Genomic DNA, 23692 nt, shown 5'->3' with positions numbered 1-23692 from the left:
TTCTATTCCTTTCTAGTCACCTGATCGCAGCAGAGTTATTTCCCTGCAGATATCCTTACACTAACTAACTAACTAATCAGGGTGAAGGTCATGCATCACAACACAGCTGTGTTTTGCACACCCCGCTGCCTTGGGACACACAAGAAAATTCATGCCACTCAGGGGAGGGACAGTTCAAGGGAACTCCAGCTGGGCCAAGGGCTCAACTTGATCCTGTCTCTGGGCCCCTGGGATGCTCCCAGAGCCAGCTCCCTCACCTCACTCTGCTTCCCACCCAGCCCCGGCAGGCCCCAGTGACGGTGGAGGCGAGTGTCAGAGGGATGCTGCACGTGCTCTCCACGCTCTGCGAGAAGGACAATGGAGGCTTTGTGAACTGGGAAGGGAAAGTTCTTCCCTGGTGAGATGTTCCCAGCCCTGCGCCAAGAGCCCTGGGCCAGGCTTTTCCAGTGACCGTGCTGTCAGCTGTACCTCTGGTCTCAATAAACCCACTGAGCTAACGCAGGAGCCCTGATTGAGCCTGGCCTGGTCTGTCCTGTCCTGGAAGCCACCGGCTGTGCCTAGGTGGAGCTGCCACGTGACCATTGGTTCCTCCCTCCAAAGCCAAAGCTTAGAGCTGGTCTGTGAGGCAGGAGCTTTGGGTGTCCAGCTGGGAGGGGGTGGCTGAGAGTGAGGAAAACACCCAGGACCTCACTGCTTCACGGAAGAGGCCCAGGGTGAGCTCACAGGTAATGACACCCCTTCTCCCGCACTTGTGCAGTATATTGAATTAGCCACCCTGAGTTATCTTGGCCAATGCTACCTAACCTGCGCCAAGAAGCCCCTGCCCCCGAGGCAGCCCAGGGGGCACTGGGAGGTGGAAGCCAGGAGCCTCTGGATACACTGGGTGTCTCTCTTCATCAGTCTGTCATACAGGAGGATTCTCTGGGCACAGCTGAGAAAGCCAAACCAGGGCAAATTGCTAACTCAGTGTGTCCAGGTGTGGGCCAGGGTGTGCCCCAACGGGGGTGGAGCAGGCCACAGGACCTCTCCAACTCTCGGCCCTGCCTGGTTCTGGGCAGGCAGCAGTCCCCCAAGGGCCCAGTCCTCCTTAACTGGGTTACAGGTGGGCAGAATATGGGCACTGGCCCTGAGGCAGGATTGGCCACATCTCACATAGGCAGTCAAGGTGTAAGCCCCAGCCCTAGGTAAGGTCTGGGCCGCAGTTCATTTGTCAGGCTCAGCCCCTACAGCAGGGCAGGGCACACACAAGGGCTACGTCTACACGTGCACCCAACTTCGAAATAGCTTATTTCGATGTTGCGACATCGAAATAGGCTATTTCGATGAATAACGTCTACACGTCCTCCAGGGCTGGCAACGTCGATGTTCAACTTCGACGTTGCTCAGCCCAACATCGAAATAGGCACAGCGAGGGAACGTCTACACGGCAAAGTAGCACACATCGAAATAAGGGAGCCAGGCACAGCTGCAGACAGGGTCACGGGGCGGACTCAACAGCAAGCCGCTCCCTTAAAGGGCCCCTCCCAGACACACTTTCATTAAACAGTGCAAGATACACAGAGCCAACAACTAGTTGCAGACCCTGTATATGCAGCACGGACCCCCAGCTGCAGCAGCAGCAGCCAGAAGCCCTGGGCTAAGGGCTGCTGCCCACGGTGACCACAGAGCCCCGCAAGGGCTGGAGAGAGAGTATCTCTCAACCCCCCAGCTGATGGCCGCCATGGAGGACCCCACTATTTCGATGTTGCGGGACGCGGATCGTCTACACGTCCCTACTTCGATGTTGAACGTCGAAGTAGGGCGCTATTCCCATCCCCTCATGGGGTTAGCGCCTAACGTCGATTTCAACTTCGAAATAGCGCCCAACACGGTGTGGGGACGTGCTGTTTTCCAATAGGTTTTGTTTATGCCGGGGCTTCCTTGGCGCGTGAAGGGGTTATTATCAAATGGCTTATTTGGGAGGAATAATTCTGAAATAAGCTATTCTGAAATAACTCTGTAGTGCAGGCAAAGCTGGAAAACCTCTGCCCTGGGGAATAACAGCGGTGGTGAACTGGCAATGTGTAAAGACAAATTCCTTATTATAACCAGTCACAGTGTGGGATTATTTAGGGTGTGTCGACACTACAGAGTTTATATATATATATATATATATATACATATATATGGATGAGGATACACGTGTGCCCTGGTATGGTCTGTATGGCTGTCTGCAGTCCAGGCATGGGCATGGTCCTCCCCTCCTCTTGCCTGACTCTCAGCTGCTCCATGGCTTTTAAGTCTCTCCTTGGAGCTGTGAGCACCAGCTGCTCCCTGCACCAGGTGCCTAGAGGAGGGAAGGCGACTGGGCTCCAGCCTGGGGACCTTCCTTCCTCCCACTTTCCCTGACTTTGGATTCTGGCCCTGCTCCTCCTTCCCTTTAGTGCCATGGGGGGCAAGGGGCAAAGGAACCCCCCACCCTCACCCCCCTTTTGGACATAAATTCATGTTTTGCTTTATTTGTAAGGAAGTTTAGTAAAAAGTTAAACCTCTTAATCTGTTTAATTATTTTTGTTTTTATTACTAATAACTCCTTTCATATGAATTATTACAACCCCCCCTTCTCTTAGAGACCTAATACTGTAATGTGAATAATTTAGTATTTGAGGTATTTGGAAGCAAAAAACAAAATGCATTTGTCATCGGGGTGGTTGGCTGGTGGCACAGGAAAACGTTTGTGTTGAGCGGGCTGGGCCAGGAGGCAGAAAGTTCAACTTTCACTGAGTCAGCAAGTTTCAGGGCTCTGAAGAGACAAAGAGGCCATGTCGACATGAGCCCAAAACTTTGAAATAGCCATGCAAATGGCCATTTCAAAGTTTACTAAGGAAGTGCTGAAATACATATTCAGCGCCTCATTAGAATGCCAACAGCTGCGACACTTCAAAATTGACACGGCTCCCTGCCATGGGGCTCGTCCAAATGGGGCTCCTTTTCAAAAGGACCCCGGCCAGTTCAATATCCCCTTATTCTCATCTGCTGTTTGGAATCAGGGGATTTCGAAGTAGCCGGGGTCCTCTTGAAAAGAAGCCCTGTCTGGATGAGGCGTGTGGCGGTGAGCTGTGCCAATTTCGAAGTTCCACGGCTGCCAGCATTCTCATGGGGTGCTGAATACATATTTCATGACTTCATTGGGGAACTTCGAAATGGCCATTTGCATAGACATTTCAAAGTTTTGGGCAAGTGTAGACACAGCCAGACAGGGGAGGTGACCAGCCCCTGGGTGGGTGCTATGGAACAGCCAGCACCAGACGGTCACCAGGTTCAAAGAGAAACTTGTATGTGAATCACAGGGGTTTCTCTTCTGTCTTTGTCAGGATGGCCGAGTGGTCTAAGGCGCCAGACTTAAGATGATATCTTCTCAGTGATCTGGTCTCTGTAGAGAGACGTGGGTTCAAATCCCACTCCTGACACATACTCTCTCTTTAGCCTTGTTTTGGCTGAGGGGTTCAGCAACAGTGGAGGTAGGTGAGTCAAGATTGTGCCCTTGGAGCCAGCGAAGCTAAAAGCATCTTGGGGGGCCTTGGCAGGAGAGTTTCTTGCAGAACCAGAGACTTTGTTATCCCCCTCTTGATTCAGAACTGGTGAGGCCACAGCTGAGGCTCACCTACACTAGCCACCTGCTGGAAAAGGGGCATGGAAATGAGTCAGATCTGTGAATTGCAATGAGGTGCTGTATTGCACACGCAGCACTCAGGCTCACCAACCTCTGGTTCCAGACCAGCCTATACACCTACGCACCCCATGCCTGGCCCTGCTGGGTTCCAGCTCCTCTGCTGGGCAGACTCCAAGCACAACCTAACGGCGTAAGGGTGGGGTGGGATGGTTTAATTATCCCCCATAGAGCCCAGCCTGTCCCCTGTGTCAGCCCCACAGTACCACACTCACCCCAGCTGAGTAGGGACTCAAACACACCGGGGGGATATGGTGCTTCAACCAGGCACAGGCAAAAGGGCGGTTGTGACTCAGCTGCAGACAGGGACATGGCCAGTTGCTTGTAAGGGAAGGGTCTGTCCCCACAGCTGACTCAGGGGCTGTGGTCTCTCCCAGCTGCTGGGCTGGGCTGGGCTGTGCAGAGCTGGGGAAGGGGCAGATCATTGCCCTGAGGGAGTGAATGTCACACTCCCCACTCTGCCTCTGACAGCAACAGGTCAGTCTGCAGCACCAGCCACAGGACCTCCTGTATCTCCAACCAGACAGGACATTGCTGGGGCCCCAACGTATCACAGAAACGTTGGTGAACCAGCCCAAGCAGAGACCCAGCTGCAGGGGAACCAATTCAGCAGGCAGGAGGGAGAAGCCCTCACGCAGGGGCAGCTGGGGAGAAAGAAGCCCAGCCCTGACAGAGATGTATCATAAACCACACGCAGGTCCCCCTGAGAGCTGAGCTCAGAGTGCTGAGTGCCAATCATTGCACCATGGAACCTGCAGTTTAAGCCCTTTCTGAGCACCTCTGACTCTTGGCAGGCTGCTCCCCTGCCCTCCTTGCCCCCCTCCAGCTCTTTCACCTCTCAGGACACTGCTTCCTGCTCCACTTCCCCTGCTCTCCTCACCACACGTCCATCTCCGCCCCTCTCGCTGCAACTCCAGAGTGAGGAGGCAGGTTCATTTTTCTCTGAAAGTGACCAGCCTGGAGAGAACTGGTGGAGAAGGAGAGACTGGAAAGGCTGGTGGTGATTGTAGAGGAGGATGTGGGTGGGGGAGGACACCACAGCCCTGGCTGTGAACTCACAGAGTGATCAACAACCTCTCTACATGCACTTAAAGCTTCACAGATACACAGGCCTGAACATGATACATTTCATTAACCAGGGACAAGAACCTCTTTATAGGTATGAGGCCCAAAATTGCTCATGTCACTATCTACTGCCAGCTAAGGGACAGGTTTGTGTGTTAGCAGGAGCAATTGTTGAGGCTTCAGCTCTGTGGAAAGAATCCCCCTAGAAGAGAAAGCCAGAGTGTGTTGGAAACAGGGAGGTCAGTAACTGTCTTTGAAAGGGAGTGCTTGGATTTGAACCAAGGGCCTCTTGATCTACAGTCAAATGCTCTACCACTGAGCTACACTCCCTCACCCAAAAAACCTTTTGAGTCATTGATCTTGAGTCTCCTACAGATCAAATACTGTTTTCCCAGCTCCTTTCCCTCCCTGAACCCAGAGTGGTTTGACAAACGGACAGACGGGGTTTGATTAAACTTTATTTCTCCCTGTGCATGTTACAGCTTGTGCCCCGCTGACCTGGCTTCTCCTACTCACAGTTACAGCCCCTCAGGGAGACAGATTACCGGCATACGTGGGACAGTTCTCTCCCAGCCACTTGGAGCAACATCAGTGGTTACAAAGAACGAGGAAAAAACCTACTGCAGGACACCCACCAATCAATCAGATATAGTTGGGTATGCAGTCAGTGTCAGTAACTTCTCTACCTGGCACAGGTGGTGACCCAGCAACCTGCTTCACTGAGGTGCTGGACAGCAGATCTTTTGCAGTGCTAACACGTCAGCCCTCGTGACAATATGAGCGCACTGTTTTCAGTAAGAAGGTGCTGGGATGCATTGAACATGCCCGTACCAGTGACATTTAATCCATGTAGAGTTTGGGGTTCAACACTTTCACAACGTCACACACCTTTTAAACTGGTCTGGCAGCACAATTTCCAACAGTCCCTTTCCCAGTCATATTGTCAGAGGCACGTTGCTCCTAGGAAAGGTGGAGCATCCTCTGCACAATAACAAACCTCTCCCCATATTCCAGTGATAGAGAGCCTGGCTCAGTGGTGGAACACTTGACTGCAGATGAAGCTCTCCCAGGTGCCCCTGTTTCGATGGTTTTCTTAATGGAAATCCATTGTCACCTCTGGCTCCAGTATGTTTTGGGGTTGCACTGGATGCTTGACATGGATTTAAACACTTCACACTTTCCTCTACAAACGTACGAAAACCGAGCAAACCCGTCCCTCAGCTGCCTCAGTTCCCAGCCTCTGAGGCTCAGGTTTCTGTTCCCATCCATCACACAAAGGTGCAGTACGATGCACATGTGCAAGGCTCTGCTTCCATGGGCTGCACTGGGCAGAAGAACCGGACCCACAGCCAGGGAGCTCAGGAGCGTGACACAGAAATGCCCTGGGTGCAGGCTGACACACCTAGGCCGTGTCACACTCAACCAGCAGCAGCAGGGACTGACCCAGGCCCAGGAACAAGCGTGTGGCTCTGAGCAGTAAATAGTCACCAGGCAGGGGGCAGAGCTGGGCACAGGGCCAGGCACAGCCCTCCCACAGAGGGAGCTGCAGAAGGGACCAATGCAGCAGAGAAAAGCACACAAAGAGACATAACTGCCGAGTCTCACACATTGGCTCAGAGCTACCGAAGCAAGATACGAGTGAGCCAGGCTCATGCCAGTCCCACAGCCATGGGTCAGCAATTCACCCTGAGACTGAAGGGGAGAGAGGTCCCGGGAGTGACACCTTCCCCCAAAAGGCTCATTTGTGAGTTTACCTCTGGGCACCCAGAGGGAACAGACCCCTTGGGGCACAGCCCCTGCACAGCACAGTTTAGTAAGCATGAAAGGAAGCACAAAAATCTACCCCACGAGCCCCAGTTTGAACTCTTATTGCCAGAGACAACGACATCTCCACTGCGGCTGCTCCCAGAAAATGGAGCATCCACCAAAATGCTCGCAAGTGGCAGACTTGTGCGGTTGACACAACCAGCCCTGTTGCATGTATCTCACCTGCCCAAGTAGCTCAGCAAATCTGTGTGACCAGGCAGGTGACAGGCACAGAAACACAGAGGATGCCAAGAACAGTAACAGCAGGTTACTGCCAGTCACCAGCACCCCTGGACAGAGGCATTTGGAATTCTTTTGGTGATACCAACAGTGACACCCAGCAACCCCCCACCCTCCAGGCTGACCCCTGCACAGCCCTCTGGGCATCGTAGAGCCTATTTGTCCATTGCAGCCAGGACACCAAGCAAAGGTGAGCTAAAAGGTACTGCAGGACTTGAACCCATCATCGGAGCATTAGGAGACTCACAATAACCAGTTCATCTCGCCAGCCTCGGTGGAAAGGAGCCATGGGCAGCTGCAGAGAGTTTGTGGTCTCTGGAATGAGCTGTGCGGGTCAGGACATTTGCTTATTCCGAGGGTCATGCGCTCCAGGGGTAGAACATTTACTAGTGCTAGTGGGTGAGTGCCCAGGGCTGGGTCTGGGAAGTAGCCGTGTCAGCGTCTCACTCAGGTCAATGCTGGAAGGGAGTTTAGCCCATGAAAACAGCCCAGGGGCAGAGAAGTGTTTCCCTGGACTCTCTGGCATTTCAGTGGGTCTGGCTGCTTTGGAGCCAGGACACTGACCTGTCCTGCTGCAGTCGTTACCCCAAAGGGGCTTGGGGGTTCCAGTCTCAGACACAGCACACAAAGCCGCCCTCAGCAGCACTGCAAGAGCCACCCCACAGTGTGGCAGTCGCTATGTGCAGTTTGACCTGAAAGCCCAGAGCTGCTCCTTTCCCACAAGGGCAGGAGTGTCCCAGGGGGGCCTGGAGCACTGGCCTGTCACCAGCATGTGAACCTTCAGAACATCCATTGTGGGTCAGAACAAAGGTCCCTCCAGCCCCATGTCCTGTCAGGGCCAACACCAGGGGCTGCAGAAGGTCGCAGCCTGGCACCCCTGGGAGCTGAACCCAGCAGCTCCTGTGTGCTCCTTTCAGCTGTGGAGCAGGAGATATGTCCCAAAGAGGCTTTTCCCCAGCTGCTGAGAAGCACAGAAGAACTCAGAACTTGCCCTGGGTGGCACAGTGGAATGGAGACCTGCCCCAGGCCCTGTGGCTGGATCTGTTGCTGTCAGGGGCAGAGAAACATTCCTTCCCCCTGGGCAAGTATCTGCTCTTTTCCCAGATGTGCACTGCCCAGCCCAGGAGCTGGGAGAGACCAGAGCACTGCATCAAGCCTTGGGGAACCAGCTCTTCACTCAGAGGCAGCTGCACCTGTGCCTGACCTCAGCTGAGTCAGGGCTGCCCCTTCCTTGCCAGGGAAGTACACCCCTGGCTGTGTTTGGGGCCCTAGTGAGCCCCACACAGCAGCCCTGAAGGGGGCAGAGCTGAGTGGAGCCGACACTTCAGTCAGGCTTGGCACTTTCAGGGCAAATGAAATCATCCCACCCCCCTCCTCTGGCAGCCACAGCTCAGCTCACCCTCACAGAGGTGTCCTGTGCTTGGAGTCTGCCCAACACAGGAGCTGGGAGGCGGCAAACTCAGGTGTGCTGGAAGTTGCAAACAATGGGGCTGGAAATCAACAAAGAAAGATGCAGGGAGGATGGGATTTGAACCCATGCAGGCAGAGCACAATGGATTAGCAATCAATCACCTTCACCCCCTCATCTTCATGTGCTGCAAGTTTTTCATCCTTCCCAAAGTCAACCCTGCCAGGAACCTTTCTGCACCTCGCTGGTTGGCCAGGGACACAGGATGGGCAGATTTGGCCCAACAGTACCACTCTCACTCCTGTCCCCTGCAGTGCGGCTTCCTGGGGTGAGCAGGGCCCCAAACACAGCTGGGGTGCAGTGCCCCAGCCAAACATCGGGATGAGGTGGGGGAAGCCCTGGTTCAGCTGCAGCCACTGACATGGGCAGCTGCCTGTGAGAGAAGGGCCTGTCCCCAAGGCTGGCTCAGGGGCTCTGCTCTCTCCCAGCAGCTGGGATGAGCTGGGCTGTGCACAGCTGGGAAAGGGGCAGACACTTGCTTCTGGGGTTGAATGTCAAACTCCCCTCTCTCTGACACTGAGAGCAATAGATCAGCCTGCAGCACCAGGCACAGGGCCTGAGGCAGGTGTCCGTGTGACTGTCCCGCCCGGGAGCCCCTGGGGTCCTGTAACCAGACACAATCCCCCTGCTCTACTCCATCTTGCCCCTTTTCGGTGCCTCTGAGCACACAGCACAAAGGAACAGCACAGTCTTAGAGCGTCTGAAAGCACAGACGCGCCTATCTCAAGCCCAGCGTTTAGATGCTTCAGAACACAGATGTGCAGTGTCAGCATGACCCTGGACTGAAGCGTACAGACAAGGGGGCTAACAGGCTAGATGTTGACCACAGGGCCTCAAATTGCCCTCGGCTGCTACCGATAATTGAGACGCCCACACTTCATGCAAAGCCGAGCTGCTGAGCCTTCAGCTGTACCCCTCGCTTTCCCAATGAGCCAGCAAGTCAGCAGGGGCTACAGGATGGGACATTAAGCAGGCGAGGCAGCGTATTGCCCAATCGTCTGTGAGTGTGACCCAGAAACCTGCCACACGCTCTGTAGCACAGACAGACAGACGGACAGACACATCCTGCACCCAGCTACAAAGGCTGTTCACACACAGAAAAGAGGTTCTGATATTTGACAGCTAAACCATTTCCCTCAAATGTCATATTAAGCACATCTGCCCATCACACAGGCAGGTGGAGGGTTTGTGGTCCCAGTTGCTCACAACCGGACACATCCAAAGCCATGAACCACCAGCCTGGCTCAGTCACAAAGGGACAGTGGTCCCTGCTGCCCCAAGGCTGACAGAGAGTCCCTCAAGACCACCACTGCCCAGTCCACCCAGGACCTGCTCCTTCCTCACTCAGACAGAGCTTTGCTTGTTTTCCTTCCACCCAGAATCCCACTTCTCTTCCGGGTTACCAGGGGCCATTCCTGGAGCACCATTGGACAGGCACAGGATTCTGCCTCCCTGCAGCCAGCCTCACCTGCACAGGCTTTGGCAGGAGAGAGAGTGGTGCTCCATTAACTGCACTGAGGTGCTAAGCTGCTCTCCTGCCTGCCTCAGCTTTACTTCCTTCTTCTGCCCCGTTCCAGCCTCACTTCTTCCTTTAGCAAGTCACGCAAAGGAGGCCAGCAGGAGAGCCGGCCTCAGTAGGTCAATCCTCAAGGGCAGAGGAGGCCAAGACACAAGCCTCCTGAAAAAGACCGGCCGAACTTGTGTAGCTTCCCCAGTCTGAGAGCGACGTATAAGCTCTGCTGATACATCTACCCTTTTTCACACAGCAGTTGGGTTCACTCCGGAGACAGAATGAGACCAGCTCTTCTCAGGCCCAAAGGGGAGCAAAGCAACCAAAGCACTGGTGTTTTCATGGGGCTTTAAACAAGTACATTGCACGTGTAAAGCAAATGTAACAGCCACAAAGCTACAGAAGTTCTATCTGGGTTGGGTTCCCCTCCCATCACGTCCATCCACAAGTCACTGCTTACCCTGGCCCACGTGGGGAGCCCTTCAAAGGCTGAGCTGCTAGAGCAGAGGATGGCAGCTGCACCCAGGAACTGTGACTCCAGCTTTAAGAGTATCATGACCAGTAATCCCCATCACCTTCCTCTGTGTGTCAGTGTGATCTGAGATATAAAGCAGCCAAGAGAGACGGCAGGGGAAGGTTAGGATGTGCTAAAAGCCATCTTTTTGGAATACTGTGTCACAGCCCCCTTTTATTGAAAACATGCTGACATTTTCACTAGGTATGACATATGAGGTGTTTTAAAACTTCCTATGTACTCTTGGTGTAAACTGTTCTGAAACTGAGGAACTGTCAAGAGAGGTTGATGCTCGCAAAAGGTACCTTTTGTAGGTAGTGTGGCCGAGTGGTCTAAGGCGCTGGATTTAGGCTCCAGTCTCATTGGAGGCGTGGGTTCAAATCCCACCACTGCCGTCTCTTTATCAACTGGAAGATGGATAGAAAGCTGCATTGATGGCCAGACCCCAACTGTTGGAACTGACATCTCTGTTTGGAGATGGGTTTCAAGTATAATGTCCTCATGATCAGTTCTCTGTCTTGCAAGGTTCAACATCTTTATTGAAAAGCTGGATGAGGGGGAATACTACACCCTTAGCAAATTTGCAGATGACCATAAACTAGTGGAATAGGTAGATCTGCTGGAGGGTAGGGATAGGCTCCTGAGTGACTTGGATAAATTACAGGGTGGGGTCAAAAGAAATGTGATAAGGATCAATAAGGACAAATGGGCTGTGTCCACATTTGGCCAAAACCTCAAAATAGCCATGCTAATGGCCAGCTACTCTGCTGATTGGAATAGGGGGATTTCAAAGTCTGCGGGGTCCTTTGGAAACCTGCCTGTGCACCAAAAGGAGATGATGCCAACACCCAACCCCACTGGATGACTTCACCGTAGTTGCCAACACAAGAAGATATTGCATCAGGAACTGGATTTGAGAGAAGGTCTGCCAGATCCAAACGACCACCTGTCGAGACTAGAGACCATGTTATGTCGTATTTCCAGTGCTTTCGATGTAGGATTTCTGCCAACAGTACAGTGGCTTATTCCATATTTGTTGCTGTAGTTAGAATCAGTTTTATTTTAAAATGAAGAGGCTTCTCAAGAGGGGAGGGAATGTGGTGCTTTAGGTGTAAGACTGCTTGTAACTACTAGAACTGTGAATCCAGGCTGCTGGCAGCCTGGAAACACAGAAAACATGAAGAAGAAGTTAGAAGATTCGCAGGGGCCTTACAGAGAGCTACAAAATGGTGCAGCAGCTTTGTCAAGAGGTCTCACTTTTGGAAATAAAGTGTGTGGATGTGTGTTAGTGCCTTGCTTGTACGGTACCACAGGCTGGTGGGAGCAGGTCCCTCACAATCCTGGGTGTCCCTGAGGAGCGTCACACTCAGCTTAGAAGATTGAAAAGCTGAGTTCCCTTGTTCCTGCTCTGCCCTCTTTGTGTGCAAAAGGACACTTGCCTCCTCTGTCTGCCTCCACATCAGCTCCAGTAGCTCCGCACCACAGCAGTGGTTCACAATCCGTGACCTGTTTGCAGCTCATTCAGCACCCACTTGTGACATCCTCACAAACACACAGGTAGTATTGGACACAGCCCACATTATGCACTGTGGTTTCATATGCAGCCTACAGTAGTGAACAAGTTGAGAACCATTGTGCTCGAGATGCTCAGAAGAGCCAAGTTTGGGTTAAAATTCCCCTCTGGCTGGTTCCCCACCCATTCAGCCCAGCCCAGACTCTGGGAATGGGAAAGAAAGTAACTTCTGGAGGACATGAAATACCCTCAACAAGTTCAGCAGCTCCAGATCAACCAAGAGATTATCAGAGTGAGAATCGGGTGCCAGATAGAGGGGTCTGTAACTGTACCCGCTGAGCCCCAGGGAAGGGAAACCATCATTCATTGCTTCTGTGAACTCCAGCACAGACAGAGAACTGCTGCCTGGTTCTTCTTTCCCCTGCAAGTTGTGTAGGGACAGAGGTCATCAAGGGCCTTGGAAAGAAGCTGTAACATTTGTAAGTTCTCCCTGGTTGTTTACACAGCTTTTCATTCCTGTGCTGGCTAAAGTAGGGCCAGACAGCCAGTCAGCTGCTCTGGGACTGTCAATAGGGCTGCAGGGAGTTGCCTCATCAGAGACCTTGGCTTCATTACCTGCTTGCCAGAGGGTGGTCTGGAGGGTTGTTACTCATTTAAACCCTGACAGTCTGACATTGGGATTTCTGAGTGCCCCAGAACACACCTTACTGTCTCCTTGTAACACGTCACGGGACGCCCAGCCCCTGGGTCTAGGGCGGGCGGCAGTTCACCAGAGTTATATAGTTCTGGGCCCAGCCCTCAGTCCAGGGCGGGGCAGCAGTTCCCAAGCTTTCTATAGTTCTGGGCCCAGCCCTCAGTTTGGGGCGGGGCAGCAACACAAGGGAAAACACCAGCCCAGCCCTCAGTTTGGGGCGGGGCAGCAACACAAGGGAAAACACCAGCCCAGCCCTCAGTTTGGGGCGGGGCAGCAACACAAGGAACTATAGACAGGCTCAGCGGGGGCTGGCCCTGTCAGGGAGGGGGGTAGGGGGTCGCAGGCCCTCCCACTCCACTGCGACCCGGCCCGGGGCCCTGAGGGGTCGCTCACATGCAACCCCGGCAGTGGGGATCCAGACCGCAACACACTGCCATTGGTTCGTGAGCGACGTTCCCCGGGCCACTTCCTACCTCACCCTCTGTTGGCGGCAGGTCCCAGTCCATCTGGTCGAGGGGTCCTCCTAGGTCGGTCTCCTCTGGGTCATCCACCTGTGGGGGCCCCGGCCAATCGTCCATGACCACGTCGTTAGGGTAGTCAGGCGGCGGCAATACAGGAGACGCAGGGCGGTCCTGGGTCTCAGCGTTGTAGGGGTCCGCCGGGGCTTGGGGGCAACCCGCTCCCGGGGCCTCTTCCACGGCAGGGGGTCTCCACCGGCGGGAAGGTCCTGGTAGGTCTGGTAAGTCCGGGTAGTCTCCTTGGGGCATACGGACCCGGGGTTGCGTGGAGCCTCTGGGGGCCTGCTCCTCTGGCCTGGCCGGGCGGCCGCAGGCCCTCTCCCTTTGGCCCCGGGGAGCTCGTGCAGGCACGTCCTCCCTGCCCGGAGGCCCAGCCCCGAATGGTTCCCGCGTCCCGCCTTTGGCTCTTCTAGCCCTTGGCCCCGCCCTCTGAGGGGCGGGCCTCTGGTCTCCTGACTCCGGCCCCGCCCACCAGGGCCTCGGCATAACTTCCCCGGCCTCCGGGTCTGCAGGAGGCCAGCTGCAGGTGCTCCTGCAGGGCTGCTGCTGCTGCTGCTGCCACCGCCGCCGCCGCCGCCGCCGCCGCCGTGGGACCCTCTCCCACGGCTGGAAGGCGAGCATCTGGGGGCTGGCGGGCCTTGGCTGGCTGAAGCCCCCACAGGGCTGCCTTCCCCCCCCCCCCCCCCCTTTCTGGGGTCAGCCTCCCTCCTGCCTCGGGCAGGCAGGGTCTATCTTCTCCCCCCAACCCTCACCCAGTCCTTTTAGGAACTGCTGAGTGGGTGGAGGGTGGGGGCCTCTTGCCCCCTGCCCTACAGCAGGGGGCCCCCCCCCCTTCTTCCATCTTTTGGGGGAGACACTGCTGGCCCCCATTTGGGCCCACCTTCCATCCAGCAGCTGCTGCATCCTCACCACCTGGAGAAGGTAGGGGGCTCTCTTAAAGCGGCGGTTGGGCTCCCTCCACACAGCCTCCTGTGGAGTGGCTTGGGGAGGGGTGAGCCTGGGCAGGGCCCCTCCCCACCGGGGCTCCGGGGGGGAGCTGCATAGCCAGGGGTGGGGTGTTAGGGCGTGGCCCCTGCCCCACCCCTGCAGCCACCCCCCCCCCCTCCTACTGCCCCCCCCACACCCAGCTGCCGCTGGGGCCCCTCCACCTGGGCCCCTCCAATCAGCTGCCCCTGCCTTCTCCCCTGCCATCTCGAGGCTCTGCAGCAGCAGCTGCTACGGGCCCACCCCTCAGGCGCACGTGGGCACACCCTTCCCCTCATTAACCCCGCCATCCCCCTTAAGTGGGCTGTGCCTCCTCCCTGCCCCCCCACGTGCCCACGCCCCTTCCCCCCCCCTTTTTCTGTTTACTCAAGCGCCTGAGGCCCCCCCACAACCCACACACACACACACAAACTTTGACTCCCTCCACACCCCAGTGCAGAAACAGGAGCCATCTTACCCTCTTGTGCTGGGAGTTGTGGTCTCTCTTCTGTGTCTCCTTTTCCCTGCCCTCACTCCCCTTGCCCTGCCCTTCCCCCATCTGACTGGGTCCTCAGCCCAGCCGGTGGGGGAGGGGCAGCCACGCCTCACTCCTTCCTTCCCTTCCACTCTCCTCCCCCTCCCCCGCTTTCTCTTAAAGGCCCCCACCCCCAATGAACCTTTTCCCCCTCAAACCCACCAATATGGCCCCCACGCCCACTGGAGGGTCATCTGGTGACCCCTCCCTCCCTCTCCCCTCCACTGTCACCCCTCCTATCCCCGAAATGGCGGCCCACTCGTCCAGGGCTGCCCAGAACATCACAACCACGTCGGCTGAGGGCGCGGGCGCAGGCTCCGGGGCTCCTACTGCCTCCGCCGCGGCGCCCCCTGGCGACCCAGCCCCAAACCCCCCCCCCCAAAAGGGCAGGAGGGGCCAGGGGAAAAGAAAGGGCAAGAGCCCCGCCCGGAAGGCCAAACCTCCCGTGGCGGGGACTCTCCCCCAGGCTGCCCAAACATCCAGTGCAGCCTCCCCTTCTCCCCTTCCCCCTGTTCCCTCCACCGCTCCTGGGGGCCCCGACCTCTCGGCCCCCAGGTCGTACGCCCAGGCGGCGGCCGCCGCCTCGCACCCTACTCCTGCCGCCTCCGCCGGGACTACCATCCCCAACGGTCGCGGCCCCTTCCCCGCGCTCACCAGGAGGCACGGAGTCCGCTGCCTCCTGGTGGCTGCCTCGCCCCACGTGGAGACCTACGTGCGGGCGTTGGCACGGGTGGTGGGGCCCGCGGCCGTGGTGGCGGCCTCCCGGATGTTCGGGAAGATCGTGTTCTTCCTGGCTTCGGAGGCCGCCGCCCAGGAGGCGGTGGAGAGGGGCCTGGCGGTTGGGGGCGTGCACGTGCCCCTGGAGCCGCTGGAAGACCTGGGCGTGCGGGTGGTTTTTTCCTCTGTCCCACCCTTCCTTCCCAACTCTGCCCTTCTGCCTTTCCTCACTGCCCTGGGCCGGCCTTTGACGGTCCTGAGTCCCCTCCCCCTAGGCTGTAAAGACCCCGCCCTCCGGCACGTGCTCTCCTTCCGCCGGCAGGCCCGGGTCCAACTGCCGCCGGCGGCAGCACGGGGCGGGGTGGCCCAGGAGGGGACTATACTGGTGCCCCATCAAGGGGCCCAGTACCGGGTCTTTTACACCCTGGGGGAGGCCCGGTGCTTTATGTGCCGGGCGGCGGGGCACGTCCGGAGGGATTGCCCCCTGGCCCGGCACGAAGGGGAGCCCGGGACCTCCTCCGACCCGGGGGGCGTCAGCCACGAGATCGGCGGCGCCCCGACCGCGACAGGCCCCGGGACCGACCCTCCTCCTCTCGTCCCGGACGGATCCATCGCCGCTCGGGCGTCGGAGGATGCCCGGCCGCATGGTGCCGGGCAAGAAGAAGCAGGCGCTGGCGCCCGAGCGGGCACAAGAGCCGGGCCTGCGGAGGAGAGGGAGGAGGGGCCGGCGGCAGGACCAGAAGAGGGCCCGTCCCGGGGCGGGTCGTCCCCCCCCCTTGCCGCCCCGCCCCCTTCTTACCTCCCTTCCTCCTCGTCGGCCCTGTCCCCTGGCCCCTCCTCCTCTACTGCCCAGCCCGCCTCCTCGGAGGGCTGGGTGCTGGTGGGGGGGAAACGAAAGAAAAAAGTGCGCGCACCCGGCACCCCCACCCTGTCGGAGGACGGGGTGGAGGCGCCGCGCAAAGCGCTAAAAAGAGCCGCCAGCCCAGACCCACCTGCCGAACCCCCGGCTGCCGATCATCTGCCGGGGGCGACGGGGGCTGCCGCGGTGGCGGCTGAGAACGGCAACACCCCCTCCGCCCCGGAGCCAGAGCCTCAGGAAGCTGAGAGGGTTTTTTGCACACCCGCGCCCTCCCCTGACACCCCTCCGGCCGCGACCCAGACTACTGCTGTGGAGCGTCCGGAGGAGGTGAGCCCCGGCCTCGCCCTCCTCTCGCAGGAGGTCGAGGCCCTAGGCCTCACCCCGGTGGCCCTGGACGTGGACAGCCTCCTACTGGAGGCCTGTGGGCCGTCCATCCACTCACCCCCACCCCCTCCATTCTCCCCCTCACCGTCTACCAGTGATCCCTCATCCACCAATGCCTCCCTCTGCCTTGGGACGTCGCAGGAGGCGACCCCCCCCTTAATCAGAGATGACCTCCCCACGGGAGTTGGCCAGCCCCTGGGCACCCTGGGGGAAGCAGAGTTCCCCATGCCCCCCACTTTTGGCCCCGAAACCGAGGACCCCAACACCCACCCCCTCGACCAGTTGGCACTTCCTGCCGAGTATGTCGGCACCTCGCCCCTATCCCCCTCCCTCGCCCCACCATCCGAGGAAGCCCCTCCTCCCGAGACACCTTCTCTCCATATCCCCGCTCCTGCTCCCATCTTAGCCCCACCACCCGCCATTATCCCCGCACCTTCTCCCAGCCAACACCCCGCCCCAGAACCTGCAATCCTACCCCCTCCAGACCCTCCTCCCCCTCCACTTCCTCCTCCCCCTCCCCCACTGCCCCCCCTCCCTCCCCCTCATGAACCTTCCCCTCCCTTGATGAGTCCCATCCCCCCTGCCCTCCCCCCCACCCCCCCTCCTCCTACCCCTCCCCTCGACCCCTGCCCACTCATACCTGCCCCCGAAACCGTAATCCTTCGGGAGGCCCCCCCTACATCGCCCTCTCCCAGCACTTCCGGGGCTGCTCTCCCTCCGCCGCCCTCATCCCCCCTAAAACCAGACCCCAGTCCCCACCCCAATCCTTTCTCTGGCCGTGGGGCCCAAGGGTACACGAGGCCGATGGGTACTGGAGACCCCGAGGCCTCGGCACCCCATGCGCTGGTGGGAGAGATGCGCCGGTTCTTGGAGGACATTCGTGGCTCCAAGAACAAGGTTGCTCTCGCCCTCCAGCGCTGGGGGGACTTCCACACCATCCTGAAATCCGTGAGGGCCCTTCTTAAGGAGGGCAAGGGGACCGGGAGGAGGGATGCCTCGGCTTACCAACGGGCCCGCAGCTTCCGTGACGCCCTCGTCGCCTTCGGGGTTGGTCACGGTTTGCTGCGTGGCCCCACCGGAGCCGTCGGTACTCCCTCCGGCGAGGATCCTCCCCAGCCCTCCAAATGGCGCCGATCATCTTTGCCACTTTAAATGCCAGGGGCTGCGGGTCGGGTCTCCGTAGGTGCCGAGTGCTCTCCTTCCTTCGGGAGGGGGGGTACTCGGTCACCTTCCTACAGGAGACCTACACTACCCCAGCCGCCGAAGCGAAGTGGCGGCTGGAGTGGGGAGACGGGGTCCACTTCAGTCACCTCTCGGCCCATCGGGCCGGGGTGGCGACCCTGTTCTCCCCAGACCTGCGGCCCGAGGTGCTGGGGAGCGTCGAGGTTGTGCCCGGCCGCCTGCTGTATCTCCGGGTGCGGGTGGAGGGGCTGCCTCTCCATCTCGTCAATGTCTATGCCCCGACACGCCACCCGGAGAGAACTCCCTTCTTCCGGCAGGCGGCAGCCTTCCTCGACACCATCGATCCTCGCGAGTGCCTGGTCCTCGGCGGGGATTTCAACTGCACCCTCGAGGAGCGGGACCGCACGGGGACCGAGCATGGCCAGGCCGCTGCGGGCGTCCTCAGGGAGCTTCTCATCCATCGCTCCCTGGTGGACGTCTGGCGCAGCCACCACTCGGACGACGACGCTGGTTTCACCTGCGTCCGAGTGGTGGGCCATACATCTGTACACTCCCGGTTGGACCGCATTTACATCTCACGGCACCATCTCTTCCGGGCCCACGCCTCCAGCGTGCGGCCGGCCCCCTTCTCGGACCACCACCTGGTGGCCGTGAAGGCTTCCCTCTCGCTGGGGAAGCGGGGGTCGGCCTACTGGCACTTCAATAACAGCCTGCTGGAGGACGTGGGCTTCGTGGCGTCCTTCCGGGAGTTCTGGCTGGCCTGGCGCGAGCAACGGCGTGCCTTTCCCTCGGCGCGGCGGTGGTGGGATCTGGGAAAGGTGCGCGCGCGGCTCTTCTGCCGCGACTATACTCGGGGGGCCAGCCGGCGGCGGGATGCGTTGATAGGGCAGCTGGAACGGGAGGTTCTTGAGCTGGAGAGGCGTCTAGCCGCCAGCCCCAACGATCCATCCCTCTGCGGCACGTACCAGGAGAAGAGGGACGAGCTCAGGGCCCTCGACGCCCTCCGGGCACAGGGGGCCTTGGTGAGGTCGCGAATCCAACTCCTCCGGGAGATGGACCGCGGCTCCCGCTTCTTCTACGCCTTGGAGAAAAAGAGGGGTGCCGAAAAATACATCCTCTGCCTTCTTGCGGAGGACGGCACCCCTCTTACGGATCCGGTGGAGATGCGCGAGAGGGCCCGCGCCTTCTACGCCACCCTTTTCTCCCCGGATCCGACCGACGCCGACGCCTGCAGGGTGCTCTGGGACCAACTGCCGTCGGTCAGCACGGGCGACCGGGACCGGCTAGAGCTTCCTCTCACTCTGGCCGAGCTCTCGGAAGCCCTCCGCCTCATGCCCACCAACAAATCCCCGGGCATGGACGGGCTGACCGTGGAGTTTTACCGCGTGTTTTGGGACGTCCTCGGCCCAGACCTGCTCAGCGTCTGGGCCGAGGCCTTGCAAAGCGGGGTCCTCCCCCTGTCATGCAGGCGTGCCGTCCTCGCCCTGCTGCCCAAGAAGGGGGACCCCCGCGACCTCAGGAACTGGCGTCCCATCTCGCTCCTCAGCACGGACTACAAGATCATCGCTAAAGCCATCTCCCGTCGCTTGGGGTCCGTGCTGCAGGACGTGGTCCACCCCGACCAGACCTACACCGTCCCGGGCCGTACCATCCTCCATAATCTGTCCTTGGTCCGGGATCTCTTAGAGCTTGGGTGTAGGGACGGCCTGTCGTTCGCCCTCCTGTCCTTGGATCAGGAGAAGGCGTTCGACAGGGTGGACCACGGGTATCTCCTGGGCACCCTGCAGGCCTTCGGCTTCGGACCCCGCTTCGTCGGGTTTCTCCGGGTGCTGTACGCTGCCTCGGAGTGCATGGTCAAGCTCAACTGGACCCTGACCGCTCCGGTCAGCTTCGGACGGGGAGTACGACAAGGCTGCCCGCTCTCAGGACAGCTGTACGCTCTGGCCATCGAGCCCTTCCTCTGTCTCCTTCGTCGACGGTTGATGGGGATGGTGCTTCCAGAGGCAGGGCTGCGGCTAGTCCTGTCGGCGTACGCCGACGACGTGCTCCTCGTGGTTCAGGACCCGGGAGACCTGGCGCGTCTGGAGGCTTGCCAAGCTATCTATTCGGCGGCCTCCTCCGCCCGGGTCAACTGGGTCAAGAGCTCTGGCCTGGTGGTCGGGACTGGATGGCAGACGAGCCGCCTCCCGCCCGCGCTTCAGGCCATCCGGTGGAGCGCGGGTCCGCTGCTCTATCTAGGCGTCTTTCTATCCGCCACGCATCCCTCTCCGCCGGAAAACTGGCAGGGTTTAGAGGGCAGGGTCGCTGAGCGGTTACGGAGGTGGACAGGGCTGCTCCAGTGCCTCTCCCTGCGGGGGAGAGCACTGGTGCTGAACCAACTCGTCCTGTCCATGCTCTGGTACCGCCTCAGCACCCTGGTCCCACCCCCGAAGTTCCTGGACCAGCTCCAGAAGTTAATCCTGGAGTTTTTCTGGCCAGGACTGCACTGGGTCTCTGCAGGGGTACTCCACCTCCCCCCGGAGGAGGGAGGACAGGGCCTGACTTGCATGCGCACTCAGGTCCATGTCCTCCGCCTCCGGGCCCTGCAGGGACTTCTCAACGCCAACACCAACAGTGCAGATAGTCCGGCATGGAGTACGCTGGCGCATGCTTTCCTCCGCCGTCACCGAGGGCTCCGATACGACCGGCAGCTCCTTTATTTATCTTGGAGAGACCGTCCGCGAGGCCTCTCGGAGCTGCCGGCCTTCTACCAGGACCTCCTCCGCACTTGGCGGCTGCTCGCAGCCTCCAGGTCTTTAGGGGCCACCACGGGGGAGGACCTCCTCGCGGAGCCCCTGCTACACAACCCCCACCTTCGTGTGCAGGCGGCGGAGTCTCCCGTGGTGCGCCGGAGGTTGGTCCTAGGTGGAATCACCAGGGTCGGAGACCTCCTGGACTACGACCGGGGAGACTGGATGGAGGCCCCGGCGCTCGCCCAGCGCATGGGGCTCTCCTGCCTACGCTCTCCCCGTCGCGTACTCGAGGAGGTGAAGGCCGCCCTGCCGCCCACTGCTCACGTCTACCTCGGCCGGGTCCTGCGAGAGGGTGCGCCCCGCCCCCCTCTTACTCCTAGCCCTCCGGACCTCTCCGTGGGCCCCCGGCTTCGCGATCCTGCCCGCCCCCCTCCCCTCCACCACCCCAGCCGGCTGCATACCTTGCAGCCGGTCCCCTTCCGAACCGCGCCTAGACACCTTTTGTACGCGCTCGTGCTTCACACGCTCCACTTCCCCACCCTCGTGTCCCGCCCCGACCACAAGTGGCGGGACCTCTTGCCGCCATCGGAGGGTGGGGAGCCCCGGTGGGCCAGCCTCTATTCCACCCTGGTCCCGCGGCCCACCGGGGACATCAGCTGGAGAATCCTCCATGGAGCGGTGAGCACGGGCGTGTACCTGGCGCGGTTCACCCCCATCCCAGACACCTGCACCTTCTGCGGCATGAGGGAGAACCTGGCGCACATCTACGTTGAGTGCGCCAGGCTGCAGCCCCTCTTCCGGCTCCTCCAGAACCTCCTCTTGAGGTTCTGGCTGCACTTCTCCCCGCACCTCCTTATCCTGTCACACCCTATCCGCGGCCCCACAAAGTCGCGGGACCTCCTCGTCTGCCTCCTCCTGGCCACGGCCAAAATGGCCATCTACAAAACCAGGGAGAGGAGGCTGGCAGAGGGGGCGACCTGCGACTGTGGGGCCTACTTCCGTTCCTCCCTTCGCTCACGAATCCGAGCGGAGTTCCTCTGGGCGGCGTCCACCAACTCCCTGGACACCTTCGAGGAGCGGTGGGCGCTGTCCGGGGCCCTCTGCTCGGTATCCCCTTCCGGCTCCCTCGTTCTAAACCTTTGACCCTCACTCCCATCCCTGTTTTTTTCCTTTGTTGTCCCCCGTATTTATTTGGTGACTGGGTTTTTAGTGGGCCCCCCCTCACTGTGAGAGGGGCCTTTTAGCCGTGGGCAGGACATGCCTGCCCACACCTCTCCCCCCAGGAACACCAATAGGTGCAGGAGGCCAGCTGCAGGTGCTCCTGCAGGGCTGCTGCTGCTGCTGCTGCCGCCGCCGCCGCCGCCGCCGCCGCCGCCGCCGCCGTGGGACCCTCTCCCACGGCTGGAAGGCGAGCATCTGGGGGCTGGCGGGCCTTGGCTGGCTGAAGCCCCCACAGGGCTGCCTTCCCCCCCCCCCCCCCCCTTTCTGGGGTCAGCCTCCCTCCTGCCTCGGGCAGGCAGGGTCTATCTTCTCCCCCCAACCCTCACCCAGTCCTTTTAGGAACTGCTGAGTGGGTGGAGGGTGGGGGCCTCTTGCCCCCTGCCCTACAGCAGGGGGCCCCCCCCCCTTCTTCCATCTTTTGGGGGAGACACTGCTGGCCCCCATTTGGGCCCACCTTCCATCCAGCAGCTGCTGCATCCTCACCACCTGGAGAAGGTAGGGGGCTCTCTTAAAGCGGCGGTTGGGCTCCCTCCACACAGCCTCCTGTGGAGTGGCTTGGGGAGGGGTGAGCCTGGGCAGGGCCCCTCCCCACCGGGGCTCCGGGGGGGAGCTGCATAGCCAGGGGTGGGGTGTTAGGGCGTGGCCCCTGCCCCACCCCTGCAGCCACCCCCCCCCCCCTCCTACTGCCCCCCCCACACCCAGCTGCCGCTGGGGCCCCTCCACCTGGGCCCCTCCAATCAGCTGCCCCTGCCTTCTCCCCTGCCATCTCGAGGCTCTGCAGCAGCAGCTGCTACGGGCCCACCCCTCAGGCGCACGTGGGCACACCCTTCCCCTCATTAACCCCGCCATCCCCCTTAAGTGGGCTGTGCCTCCTCCCTGCCCCCCCACGTGCCCACGCCCCTTCCCCCCCCCTTTTTCTGTTTACTCAAGCGCCTGAGGCCCCCCCACAACCCACACACACACACACAAACTTTGACTCCCTCCACACCCCAGTGCAGAAACAGGAGCCATCTTACCCTCTTGTGCTGGGAGTTGTGGTCTCTCTTCTGTGTCTCCTTTTCCCTGCCCTCACTCCCCTTGCCCTGCCCTTCCCCCATCTGACTGGGTCCTCAGCCCAGCCGGTGGGGGAGGGGCAGCCACGCCTCACTCCTTCCTTCCCTTCCACTCTCCTCCCCCTCCCCCGCTTTCTCTTAAAGGCCCCCACCCCCAATGAACCTTTTCCCCCTCAAACCCACCAATATGGCCCCCACGCCCACTGGAGGGTCATCTGGTGACCCCTCCCTCCCTCTCCCCTCCACTGTCACCCCTCCTATCCCCGAAATGGCGGCCCACTCGTCCAGGGCTGCCCAGAACATCACAACCACGTCGGCTGAGGGCGCGGGCGCAGGCTCCGGGGCTCCTACTGCCTCCGCCGCGGCGCCCCCTGGCGACCCAGCCCCAAACCCCCCCCCCCAAAAGGGCAGGAGGGGCCAGGGGAAAAGAAAGGGCAAGAGCCCCGCCCGGAAGGCCAAACCTCCCGTGGCGGGGACTCTCCCCCAGGCTGCCCAAACATCTAGTGCAGCCTCCCCTTCTCCCCTTCCCCCTGTTCCCTCCACCGCTCCTGGGGGCCCCGACCTCTCGGCCCCCAGGTCGTACGCCCAGGCGGCGGCCGCCGCCTCGCACCCTACTCCTGCCGCCTCCGCCGGGACTACCATCCCCAACGGTCGCGGCCCCTTCCCCGCGCTCACCAGGAGGCACGGAGTCCGTTGCCTCCTGGTGGCTGCCTCGCCCCACGTGGAGACCTACGTGCGGGCGTTGGCACGGGTGGTGGGGCCCGCGGCCGTGGTGGCGGCCTCCCGGATGTTCGGGAAGATCGTGTTCTTCCTGGCTTCGGAGGCCGCCGCCCAGGAGGCGGTGGAGAGGGGCCTGGCGGTTGGGGGCGTGCACGTGCCCCTGGAGCCGCTGGAGGACCTGGGCGTGCGGGTGGTTTTCTCTTCTGTCCCACCCTTCCTTCCCAACTCTGCCCTTCTGCCTTTCCTCACTGCCCTGGGCCGGCCTTTGACGGTCCTGAGTCCCCTCCCCC

General features: G+C 60.0%; 3 non-coding genes across 3 annotated transcripts; 2 read left to right on the top strand and 1 right to left on the bottom strand.

The window, feature by feature from the left end:
- The first annotated feature begins 3348 nt into the window (after positions 1-3348).
- Positions 3349-3449, top strand: TRNAL-UAA (transfer RNA leucine (anticodon UAA)). The gene is given in 2 exon segments: positions 3349-3386; positions 3404-3449. It is a non-coding gene; the product is annotated as a tRNA-Leu (tRNA).
- Positions 3450-5032: 1583 nt separating this feature from the next.
- Positions 5033-5104, bottom strand: TRNAY-GUA (transfer RNA tyrosine (anticodon GUA)). The gene has a single exon. It is a non-coding gene; the product is annotated as a tRNA-Tyr (tRNA).
- Positions 5105-10625: 5521 nt separating this feature from the next.
- TRNAL-UAG (transfer RNA leucine (anticodon UAG)) lies at positions 10626-10707 on the top strand. Its single transcript has one exon. It is a non-coding gene; the product is annotated as a tRNA-Leu (tRNA).
- Positions 10708-23692: the final 12985 nt, after the last annotated feature.

The sequence above is a fragment of the Carettochelys insculpta genome, unplaced genomic scaffold (genome assembly GCF_033958435.1).
Source record: "Carettochelys insculpta isolate YL-2023 unplaced genomic scaffold, ASM3395843v1 scaffold_0035, whole genome shotgun sequence".
Lineage (NCBI taxonomy): Eukaryota > Metazoa > Chordata > Testudines > Carettochelyidae > Carettochelys > Carettochelys insculpta.
Note: the sequence above shows the minus strand (reverse complement) of the source record. Positions and strands in the feature narration are given on the sequence as shown.